This window comes from Apostichopus japonicus, chromosome 11 (genome assembly GCF_037975245.1).
Source record: "Apostichopus japonicus isolate 1M-3 chromosome 11, ASM3797524v1, whole genome shotgun sequence".
In the NCBI taxonomy this organism is placed as follows: Eukaryota; Metazoa; Echinodermata; class Holothuroidea; order Aspidochirotida; family Stichopodidae; genus Apostichopus; species Apostichopus japonicus.
The window spans coordinates 19,011,136-19,023,597 of NC_092571.1; the positions used below are offsets into that span (position 1 = coordinate 19,011,136).

Here is a 12,462-nt window from a genome sequence, read left to right on the forward strand (position 1 = left end):
CTCTTGCTGAAGGTACTCATCAGGTGGCTTTCAGCACTATAAGCAGAGGCTGTCAGTACTTTTCCCATTTGTTTTTTTCACTTTTGTGGCTTCACCTCCTTCAAACAATGCCAATGCAATCAAAGTTTCACCAGTCTGCAAAGCTTGTATGAAAGAAAACACATGCAAATAAAACTGTGGACATGGGAGGCCTGTATGGTTGAACAGTCATGAAAATTTGAAATAGACTTTTCAATCTCAAAAAAATACATCGATTCATATTTGTCAAAATTTTTCATCACCATCACGGCTCACAATCTCTTTGAAACTTGTCCCTAATATATTCAACCACCTTTGTTGCAATTCCCACTTTGCTACTTGAAATTAGGAGGACAGGCTGTTCTAGTTTTCCCCATGATCATTCCTAGTGGGATATTTGTCTCAGGTGATGGCCAGAAGAAAGTATTGGTAGGGCCCTTAGGGTGTAGGAAGGAGACATAGACATCATTACTGTCAACTGATATTTGGTCCACCTTTTCCAACCACCAGTCTCCTTCATACACAAAAACCATGTTGCATAAGGATGACAACTTGGATTTATGGGTCATTCCGTGTCAAATCAAGAATGGCTGTTGCTGCACCCTCTCCAAAAATTCCCAAATTTTTTGTATGATTGGACCATCATGAAATAAGCATATTCTGAAAATTTCAGTTGCATTGCTTTCCAGCCGATTTATCACACTTTGAAATTCCGCAATTTGTCGCCACCATGGCATTTTCTTGACTTTTGAGGTCTCATTTCTCAGCAATTACACATTCTACTACCTTTCTATTACAGATGCCTATAGAGTCTATCCCATAGAATAGGAAAATAAAAAATTAGGTTACAAAAATATTGTCTTGTGGAGTTAGGTCCACTTAAAAGTGTCAAAAATTACGATTTTTGTACTTTTCACTATAAAAAAATGTGCTAATTTTAGTGATGAATTGCTCCTAAACCATTGCTTCAGGGTTCTTGATTCTTTCAGAGGTTATTATGTCTGGTACAAACATTACAAAATAATGATTACAATGCTTTCCTATGATATGTTTGCAAGTTGTGCAACTCTAAAGTTGCTATTTCATGCTGCGATTCAGCATGAGGTAGGAGTTTTGATGCCAATTTTTTACCAAAGTAACCATGTTAGAGCTGTCAGGGTTTTATACTTCAACTATAAGTATAAAGTTCTTACCCCTAAACAAATTTCAGGGTTCTAGCTGTTCTCAATAATAATTTAAGAAGTTGTTAAGCTGCTTCGATGTACAAAAGAGGTCGTCTTTGACGGCCAATAACTCAAAATGCGTAATGTTGAAAAAATCTGATAATTTTTTCTGGAAGAGATATAGTACCACCCTGTTTGTACAAACAATTTCAGGAGGGTGTTTTGCCTTATTTTGAAATGAAAAATCCTCAAAGTTTGGGATTTTTACAGAAATTTCTTCTTTTCTTTTTTTTTTAATTTAGGGAAAACATCACCTGAAAGCCGAGAAAAATACTGTAATGTACATGTAAAAAAAGGTTTTCCATCCTAAATAACATTCATTCACATTTGATGGCTTTGATTTAACTTAATAAAAAACATTCTGCATAGTTTTTCCAAAGAAAGTAATTTCCATCCATAACATTCACATTCCGTCCATAACGTTTTCCTAATTCCATCCATAACACAGATGTTTCATTGAACCCCAGCTTATCAATATGCAGGAATCTGGTAATTTTTCACTTCATCCTTAATGGCATTGATAACCTTCAGAAGATTACATGCAAATTTTATCACTGAAGTGAACTTTAAAATTGCCAGGAGATTAATGACATCAGGTAGCGTTATGGACGGAATTAATGATTTTCTTCTCGATTAGCATCTTAATTAGGGATGCCCTACTTAATTTTTCCAAAAACTATTTTGGAGAGATCAGTACCATAAACAATTATTCAGGTGCAGATTCCTGTGAATTCCATCATTCCTTGCAGTTCAGTGGCACAAATTGCTGTTCCGTCCATAACGCTGGTTTAAGTGCATTGTTGATATAATTAAGCAGTACTCGTTAACAAAGAAACATACAAATTTAATTTTTTGGCCAAGCAAGCTTAAATTGTTCTTCTTTTGGACAAAACTATCAAAATTGATAACTATGATCATCTAAATTTTAGCCCTGAGGTTGACAGGTTTTGGATCTGACCCTACTGTATATCCCTGTATACATTAGACCACAATCACGATGTGGAACCCCTCTCTTGCAGGTGTTACATTTGTAGTGTAAATGCAGATCAGACCCAGTGATTTGAACTTACTCAGATGGAGGAACACCAATGCTCTATGTTAATTTACAATGTCAACAATGCTTGTGGTCGACCCCAAATCATCCGTGGCCTTTTACTTCCCTAGTTGTCTGTTTCTTGCCTAACCTTGATACAATAGTAGTAGGCATTACTGTAGTTGCAGCCCTACAATTAACATGGCATATTGTTTCAAGCATTGCTTTTCATTGCTTTTTCCAAGTATTAGTTAAATCTAATGTTGGTTTAAAGTTAAACATCAAAACATACAGTTGGTGAAGGAAAGCAGTCACTGAAAAAAAAAAACAGTTCTTGATATTTCAGCTTTTTGGGACATCCTCATAAGCTGAAAATTGTTACACAGTGTAGTACATACTTCACAGTGCGGTAAGTTAAGACGGTACTGTGAAATATTTTTATCCACCCTACATATAACAATGCTGCATAGTAAGTACATGAGCACTGAATGTTCCAGTGGCATTAAATTTTCCCATACTTGTGGTTGTCATTTACCCTCTCTGGTACTTAATAAATCTGCCCTTCTCCAATCCTTCTGTCTAATATAAGCTTTACTTCATTCCAGCAGAGCTAATTCAATTCCTGCCAGTACATAATTCATTTTGTTAAAAAATTTATGAACACAAAAGTTGTTAGATTTCTTTAGCGGCAGGACCCATTTATCAAATTTGAACATTGGAGTGTCAAAAAGGGTAGTTAAACCATTTAACAGGATCGGTTGTTTTAGGTTTGTCTGAGAGGCAGATGAAGATGAATCAAGCCCAGAAGAAGCCCAGTATTAATGAGATATGACAGATGAAAGAAGGCACAGAACAGTCTGGAATGAACTCAAGAGCTGGCAAAGCATGTCTAAATGCTCAGATACCATTTACTTTATTATAAATGCTCACTACTGTATAGTACATGGATTCTAAGACTCTAAGAGACAAGGTGCAGGCTATGGTTTGTCACAAGCAATGAGTATCAATGCTATACTGTCATTATAATATAATAATAATAAATGAGACTTGTATAGTGCCAAATCAGTAGACAAAAGTCACTGCTCAAGGCATTTTACAAAGAAAGCAGATTAATTTACAAAAGAACAAGTGGAAAAATGGGTCTTAAGTAGACTTTTGAATGTACAAAGTTAGAGAATGTTCGGATGTGATCTGGTAACTTGTTCCACAGATAAGAGCCAGAGTATTCGAAGCTTCTGTAACCATAGGTCTTCAAGCGTGGTTGAGGAACAGTTAAATACATACTATTATATACATATTAATGCACATACTCTTTAAATCATGTGTGTAGTTAACATAAGAAGGTATAGCACAGTCTGTATGCAACGGATGAGTTTCTGTAGACTGAAAGAAAAAAAGGAAAATGAAAGTAACAAGAATATCTTTAAAAGTTTATATCATTCATAAATAATCAGAAGGTAGACTGTCATAGACAAGGCACACCAGAGTGACTATCTTAAGTACAGTGCTGTAAGGTATGTACACTTTAGCTTGTTACAGAAGTCTTAAAACATGAATTCTTATTTCAGCTGTATAGTATGTATATTCGTGTGTAAGTAGGTGAAGCTCTTTAAATTTGGAATTCCTGATATTGTGGCCCTTCTGTGAATAGAGCTGTAGGGATAGCAAAGACATGGAAAGGTTAACCTAAAGGTTAATAAAATAGAGGAATTTTCTTGGATTCTGAAAAGAAATGAGAAAGTTTGAAAGTAATTAAAATGCAGTAAAGTAGGAATTGTCCCCAAAATTTTCAATTATACCAAAAATCTCACAACAGAAACCCCTATAAATTAGCACACAAATTGACAGCTTTCTATTAATTCAATGCTTAGAAGAAAAGTTTATCCCTACTATACACAGTCTGCATCTCCTGGGGGCCCTAGCGAAAATTTGTGGCAGGCTGTTTGGACAGTTGGTATTAAGAACTGGTGTCAATACTCTTGACTCTTAGCTCTAAGCTTCATGAATCCACCCACATACAGTCGCCTTGCACATACTCAGAATCAAGACTATGTTAGTTTATATGTTCTGAATGGCTGGATGGCAACAAGAAAGGGTATGATAACTAGCATACACTAAAGGTGATAATAGAAAACAAAAACCTGTCATAAAGATGGGTGAATTGATCCTTGAAATTAGCATCTGTTAACATAGAAACTGAAGAATTGTTCTATGACAATATAAACTAAACTATAATGCATGTATGTACAAACTTCAAACTAATCCTCCATATCTACTGTTGGTTAGTGTACATCATAACACCTCCCAACCTTGCATTCCTATCTCTAGGTATATAAGAGATGATCCTGTAACCTTTTCGACACTGACCCACCCCCCTGGTGACCCATCACTGCCTAATCTATCACACCCTCATTCTTATCACCCAAACAGTTTCTACTTGTATATTTCTTTTCTTGCAGGGTTGTTGAAAGTCTCTGATAATGTGTTAGTGGTAAATAGCCAAATCCAGATGCAGAGCTTTCAAATAAATGGTTTTGTTTTATTTCCTAATATTTAGCCCTGATCCTCAGACTACCACTGACTGTTTTTTTAAAATATATTTTGTGATCCCCTTGAAGCAGCAGTTTGGTATGTTTTATTTTGTGAAAACACTTGCAGTTGTTCCTCTGGATAGTTTTCTATTAGAAGCAGCTCCTTGATAAGAGGGCCTCTACAGGGCTCCCTGATAAGAGGGCTCCCTGATAAGAGGGCCTGTGCAAGGCTCCCTAATAAGAGGGCCTCTACATGGCTCCCTGATAAGAGGGCTCCTTGATAAGAGGGCCTGTACAGGGCTCCCTGATAAGAGGGCCCTCTAGATGGCTACCTAAAAAGAGTGCCTATAAAGGACTCCCTGATAAGAGGGCCCCTAGAGGGCTCCCTGATAAGAGGGCCCCTAGAGAGCTCCCTGATAAGAGGGCCTCTAGAGGGCTTCTATATTTGCCATTTCTCACATCTTCCTTACAGGTCTTCACTCAAACCGTACTATTCTGTCTACTTATATGTAAATATCCTGTAAATGTAAATATCCTACCGTAAAAACTGTTCTATTCTGGAATTCTCTTTCAGGATGAAACAGATTCAGATCTAAAAGCCAGCTTTCTAACAGGATTGTATGCAGATTTTAGAACCTTTCCTTCAAATCCATGATAAAGGTAAGAATTTTTGCTGGCATTTTATTCCCAATCAGGCATTTTTGTACTTGTTCCTTGTGAGATATTTGGTTTGAGTATATTAAATTGATAGGAATCTAGTTTACCTACGTAGCATGATCATCCATAAGATTTGACATAATGTGGGATTTGGAATGGAAACATTTGTCAGGAACGATCTTTAAGTTTGGTGATTATTATCATAATGCTCACCATAGACTTGAATATCTTGTCAGTTTATCAACTAATTTGTAGGCAAGTGTTGCTCAAAACAGGTTTCAAATCAATGAAACTACCACAAAACAGTAAGTTTTATTGCAAAGTAGAATGTTAGTTGGTACATACAAGTATTTCAAAAAATTTCCATACAGTATGTATTGAACAACATTCAAAATGTGTCTTGGAAAGGTTAAAATGTTAAATGAAATTTTCTTCAGATAAGAAAAATAAAAGATGGCTTGTAACTCTATTAAATTAACTTAATTGTGTAGGCATTTGACTCTTTAGATACACAATTATCAAAACTTAATGCAAACTGTTGTTGTAAGACTATGTGATGCCATAGACTGGTGGATCATCGACTGTTACCCAGAGAAGAGACACATACAGTGAAATTCAGTCACAATCTCCTGTGATTTATTCTAGAAATTAAATATTAACATTAGAATATTCCTCTTTCTGTTCTTCATGATCTAATTTTGACAGTTTTGACAGCAACTCTATTTGTCAGATGCTCTCATAACTCTTTAGAGTGTGGAGAGAGAGAGTATTTGGCATGTCATGTTTTATTTACTAATGAACATCTTCACCTAATTTAATTTGCTGACGTGCTCAGGCCAGGGATTTATTAGCACAGATGGTCCTGAAGTACAATGCTTGCATGCATAATATTTATAACCATGGCAAATTGGAAAAATTCTTCTTTTTTAGTATTTAAGGTAATATTACTAACATTACTATCGTACATCACTTATAGTTTAACTATCATTGATATTGAATACGAAATCTGCAACCTGTAATAAATTTTTCCTGTTTTTCCAAACGTTACTGACCATTCATATTTTAGTAAATCTTATTCTTAAGTCCATTTCCTATCCCGATTGCGTGTACTAATAGTATGCAAACAAGCATTTCAAGTTGAAAGTTATTTCACTTCAATACTGGATACCTCAGATCTTGCAGTGCAACTAAACTTTGTGCCTTACAAAAATATAATGAATGTTTCTGTAGGTATTGGCATAAAATGTTTTTGGAGTTCATTTCTTTAGATTTCAACATATCTTCTTTAGATGCATGTTCTTGTTATGAATCATTGTGATACAGTCAGAAAACTTAGGTAAGAGTCTTAACAACATTGCACTCAAGTAAACTACATTCAAGTGTTAAGAAATCAGAATTGATAGTGTTGCATTTGACCATGAAATGGGCGAGAGCATGGTCAGAGAAGTGGCATATCTGGGAACAGGGCAAGAACATGGTCAGAGAAGTGGCATATATATCTGGGAAAAGGGCAAGACAAACTAAATGTGAAGGTTGGTAAGGAAGTAAAGGTTACCCTGAGCTAGACTCTCTTCGTCACCTGGAAAACACTAAGAGATATGTTGTCTGTATTACAACATTCCTCTAGTAGAGAGTATTTCAATATTTGTCCTCAAATGAAAATTGCATCATGGCAAATGTTTCTTTGCAAAGATACCCAGCTAGTTTTTGCAGTTCCTAGACACAACATGCATCTTGTTTATATTCTATGATATCTTACAGCCTGAGTCTGTGCATAACAATTTAGTAGGAGACCTTTCTGTAAATTTGAGCTGCATTGAGCTTTTAATCTCTAAAGACAAAAAATTATTATTGTTCTTCAGAGCGCTACTAGACATCCCAAAAACAGCCTTAATGAAGCAGGCATGACACTAATTAAGGTCTTTTATTGTGAGGATCAATATTGCTGAGAGAGATTGGCGCCATGGAGGTGCATTGATAAATTTCTATGTCCTTGATTTGACAAAAGTTACACAACCTTAGTGTGTCGTCATTTCATTACCAATAAGAAGACATTAAGACGACCAAATTCACTGTGGATGTACTGTATTCAAGGTGAGGGTATAACACTTCTCCCCGCCTCAGGAGATCAAAGACAGTTCAACTTTCGATTTAAATGACATTAGGGAAACCTTGACTGTTTCAAAAGCAAGAAGTGTGTCTCTGCTGCTTTGAAACTGTCTCAAAAATGGGATTATGAATAATGATTATGACGATATCTGTTTAATTTTGTCTCATGAATATTAATGAGTGGGCCAGGCTTAAAATTCTTAAATGTCAATTTCTCTTCTTCAGTGTGTCTGATTTAGTTTATATTTGGTATTGTGATATAACTACATAGTATATATGCTCTTTGCAATCAACTTTGACCTTATCAATATTCATGAGTTGGTGGGCTTAATGAGAAATAGTCAACAACAGCTTGTAAACAGGATACTTCATCAACCACAGATTTAATCAATGTCATACTTGGTATATAGATTCCCGATGATTGAAATTGGTCAACAGGTCAAAGTCTGAAGTCTTTTTGAACATGATAACTCCAAAATTAAAGCTACAAGATATCTTTGAATTATCCAATGGTATGATTTTCCTTTGGTGAACATAGTTTGGTCAACTTCAGTTCAGTTAAGTTTTTTAAGCCCTGCTGTATAAGTCTTGAACAGAACAAACAGTCATTGAGGAAAGTTCAAGGAAGTTGATATGTCCATTGCTTTAAGCATACTCAAGTGGTCGTTATGCAGCTTCACCCAGCTTCATCAAGGGGTTAACAGGTTATCTCAATTGGCAATTTGTTTTGTGATTTATACCATTTGACTTGTAGGTTGTCAAAATATTTCCCTGTACACAAGTTCATGTTTATTATCATGTATGGCTTACCACACAATGAATGTATTTAGGCATCGTAACCATTAAACATTTCTGTTTGCTGGTTCTTACTTTGAATTAAACAGGATTAAATTCAGGGAAGTCTTGTACGTAGCTCTTTTCCACTGTGGAGAAAAGTACTAATTAATAGATTCCAGTACTCTAGGGTTAGTATTAGTTATAGTACACATGGAACCATTGACGTTTGTGATTGAACACAAACAAATGATATACTGTACAGTAAGTGGTGTACATACATTGTATACAGGTACAGTGTATTTTCAACTTAAGTTTGAAACAGCCTAACACAGTAAGCTCAATGGCAAATAGAAGCCTTTACTTTTAAGCTGCATTTACATTGCATAGTTATACAGTAGTTTGCTTCACATATTAAGCCATCTAACATTGACACATAATTGGATACCCCTCAGTCAGTTAGTGCTCAACTTAATGTCATGCAAGAATTTTTATATGACCGACAAAATTTAAATAAAATCTTATTTTTCATAATTTGTAAATCATAGAATTGTGTACTAAATTTCATCACTGGTGGTTCAGTTTGGTGGACAAACTGACAAACTAAATGAAAATAATGTTGACATTTTCTATTCTCTATTGGGTTCAGTTTGGTACCACCAGATGACTCATTTAAATGCAAATTACAGCTCCATAACAAAAGCAGAATTTTCATGCTGTTTTAAAATAATTCAGAGTATGACCTTTCTGGTGTAGTGTATTCTGGTCATCCTTCCCTTGATATAACTTGTTTCTAGTTTAGTAAACTTGCCAAATGCCTTTATTAATTATCACTGCTAGGACTGTCTACAAGGCCAGGAACATGTGTCTTTACCACTCGGAAGCCAGTGCTGTTTTCATCCTGTCATTCAACATCATGTGTTTGTAGACCTTGAATCAGCCAATTTATTGCAGTCATGGTGTGATACTGTACATAATTTCTGTTTCAGTAACAGACAAGTTCAATGATTGAAGGCTAACAATTCTACATATTCATTCGTGAGGTAAAATTACAAGTTTCACATTTCGTTTTGACCATGACTATAAAGTTGATTGTAGTAAGATCGTGGATATCGGATGTGATTGTGAAGGAACCAAGGCGTTAACTAGAATAATGGGATGTAGAGAACTAAATCAGCCTAGGTTGTCTGGCTAGGGATCTAAGTGGGAGATAAGGTTTAGCCTGTTTACAGCTTGCCCAGCCTTATAGGGGGGTTGCTTGAGGGCAGTCCAGTGGTCTGAGGGAGATAATGTTTGGCCTGTCTACAGTCAGCCCAGACTTTTAGGGTTGTTTCATGGAGGGAATCATGTCAAGTTATTTAGTATGCTAGTATGAGAAAGTATTTCTTCTTTCTATATTATTTTAAAATCGAAACAATTTTCTCAAACTGCTCTAGCTCTGTAGATGTGCCTACATGGTATAGTTGTGTGCTATGAATGTGCTTTGAGCATGTATGAGTGAATTTCTTAGTGTTTCATGAGATGCTGCAGGTATTAAAGCATAGTTTACAGCATATATGTAACAACCTTCATGGACATATATCTCTTTGATTGGTGGGAGATAATATGCTGCAAATTTATGCAAAACCTATTTTCTTTGTCAGTAATCTATGGTCTTACCGTTTGTGTGGTGTCGTGAAAGTCATTCTCACATGTTCCTTCTCATCCTTCGTCATATGTTGTCCAGCTGATGAACTGCGCTTTTCCAACAAGTGCAGGTATGAAAAAAAAAAAAAAGTGAAGACTGTCGAATGAAAACTTGATTGATTTGAACATTCAGATGACTGAGATAAAATTGACAAACCTCTTTGTGGCTATTATGAAACATACATTGAAAGTACATGGCCTGACAGCTAAAATCAATATACAAGCTAGAGACTTTATTACAACTCGTTAAGAAAACTACCTCTGTTTGTTTTTGTCGCCGTAAATGAAAGCAGAGCATGAAATGAACCCTGCAGTCTTGTACTTTCTATATAGTGTACGATGTTTATTCTCTTGCATTTTTTTTTTTATGAAAAAAAAAAGGTTTATAAAGCAGAATGTTTGGTGAACAAGAAAGAAAAAAACCCCAAATTGACAGATATGGGTCTTTCAAACTTACCAGGTTTAAGTTTGTTGTCCATGTAATTGGAGTATGTACACACATACAGTACAGGGGAAGGTTGAACATTGATTCTCAAGTGACAAGTTGACAAATGATGGGTGTTGATATGGCCCACCTGATGGTACTTACTTTCTCATCATTCCTCCTCCTCCTCCTCCTGTTGCCTCTCTCCTGTTCATCCGCATCCTCATGAAAATGTTTCTTCCTGTTCGATATATGGAAGATAGAGCTGTATTCATGTACAACATTGAAAATGAAGATATTTAACTAGTACATGTATACCACTCAAATTGACAAATGAAAAATGATGGTGTTTACAATGGCTCTACCGATGGAGCAGTCTCCTTTCAAACCTTCTCTTTGTCATTCTCGTTCTCATCCTGCCCTATTTTTTTGCAGAAACACAGTCTTTGGGAAACATTTCTCTCGGTCATGATTCTTTCTGTGATGTACTGCATACATACTTTACACAATACACAAGTACATAGAAACAATGTTAAGTGAAGATGTGAAGTTATGTTACCAAACATACCACTGAGATCTCAAAGCTTAGGGTTTCTAATTTCCTCTGTCATTTTGCTATCAGGTGTTTATACACAGCAGGGAGATTGTTATGAGTCTTAGAGGGAGATAAGACTGTCATGTTATCATTCAATTAGAAACAGCTAGACCTTATGACAGATGAAAAGAACTTTTCTTATGAGCTAGATGCTTATCAACAGATCCCGTGTCCATATTACATAGTTTTAGATTTTCATAATTGTTTAACATTAATCTATATAGATTTGATCACTAAAACTGTAGAACTCAGTACAACTTTAAGAGAAACTCTCCAGGGAATAATAGCCTATCCAGTGCTGCATAGCAAATGTTATGTATGCCAAAATGGTCAAGTTATTATATGTCTAATCACTTAGTTCATACAGGACCCATAGTACAGTATTTTATGATCTGAGACTATAGAGTTCACAGCTTTCAAAACTGCTATGCAAGATTTGAACATTGAATTATCCCCAGCATTCTGTGATCACTTTTGAAGTAAATTGAAGGCGGCCTAGAAGAAATTTGTGCGGTACTGCATGGAATTTTGTACTGATTCTTGTTTCTTGCTGAGCCGTGCTAGGGTAATTTTGTGTTTCCTACTTAATGTAAGAGTAGAAAAACAGGAAAAAGGTAAATAAATAGGAATACCATGCATCCAGTAGACAGGGAATACCTTGCACACAGTAGATAGGGGATACCAGGCACACAGTACATACAGTAGGGGATACCATGCAAGCAGTAGATAGGGGATACCTTGCACACAGTAGATAGGGGATACAATGCACACAGTAGATAGGGGATACAATGCACACAGTAGATAGGGGATACAATGCACACAGTAGATAGGGGATACCTTGCACACAGTAGATAGGGGATACAATGCACACAGTAGATAGGGGATACAATGCACACAGTATATAGGGGATACAATGCACACAGTAGATAGGGGATACAATGCACACAGTAGATAGGGGATACAATGCACACAGTAGATAGGGGATACCTTGCACATAGTAGATAGGGGATACAATGCACACAGTAGATAGGGGATACCTTGCACATAGTAGATAGGGGATACAATGCACACAGTATATAGGGGATACCTTGCACACAGTATATAGGGGATACCTTGCACACAGTAGATAGGGGATACAATGCACACAGTACTGTATATAGGGGATACCATGCACACAGTAGATAGGAATACCTTGCACACAGTATATAGGGGATACCTTGCACATAGTAGATTGGGGATACCTTGCACACAGTAGATAGGGGATACAATGCACACAGTAGATAGGGGATACAATGCACACAGTAGATAGGGGATACCTTGCACATAGTAGATTGGGGATACCTTGCACACAGTAGATAGGGGATACAATGCACACAGTAGATAGGGGATACAATGCACACAGTATATAGGGG

The 12,462-nt window shown here is 36.2% G+C and overlaps 1 protein-coding gene across 3 annotated transcripts in view; it reads left to right on the plus strand.

The window, feature by feature from the left end:
• The window catches only part of LOC139976475 (D-glucuronyl C5-epimerase B-like), a 107,123-nt gene that overhangs the window by 16,705 nt on the left and 77,956 nt on the right, over nt 1-12,462 (plus strand). For 2 of the 3 annotated variants that reach the window (XM_071985252.1, XM_071985249.1), the window contains exon 2: nt 5,380-5,465. The exons of the other annotated variant lie outside the window; for it this stretch is intronic. The gene's annotated coding sequence lies outside the window, so the exon portion shown is untranslated. The remainder of the gene's footprint in view (nt 1-5,379; nt 5,466-12,462) is intronic. 3 annotated transcript variants of the gene reach the window in all.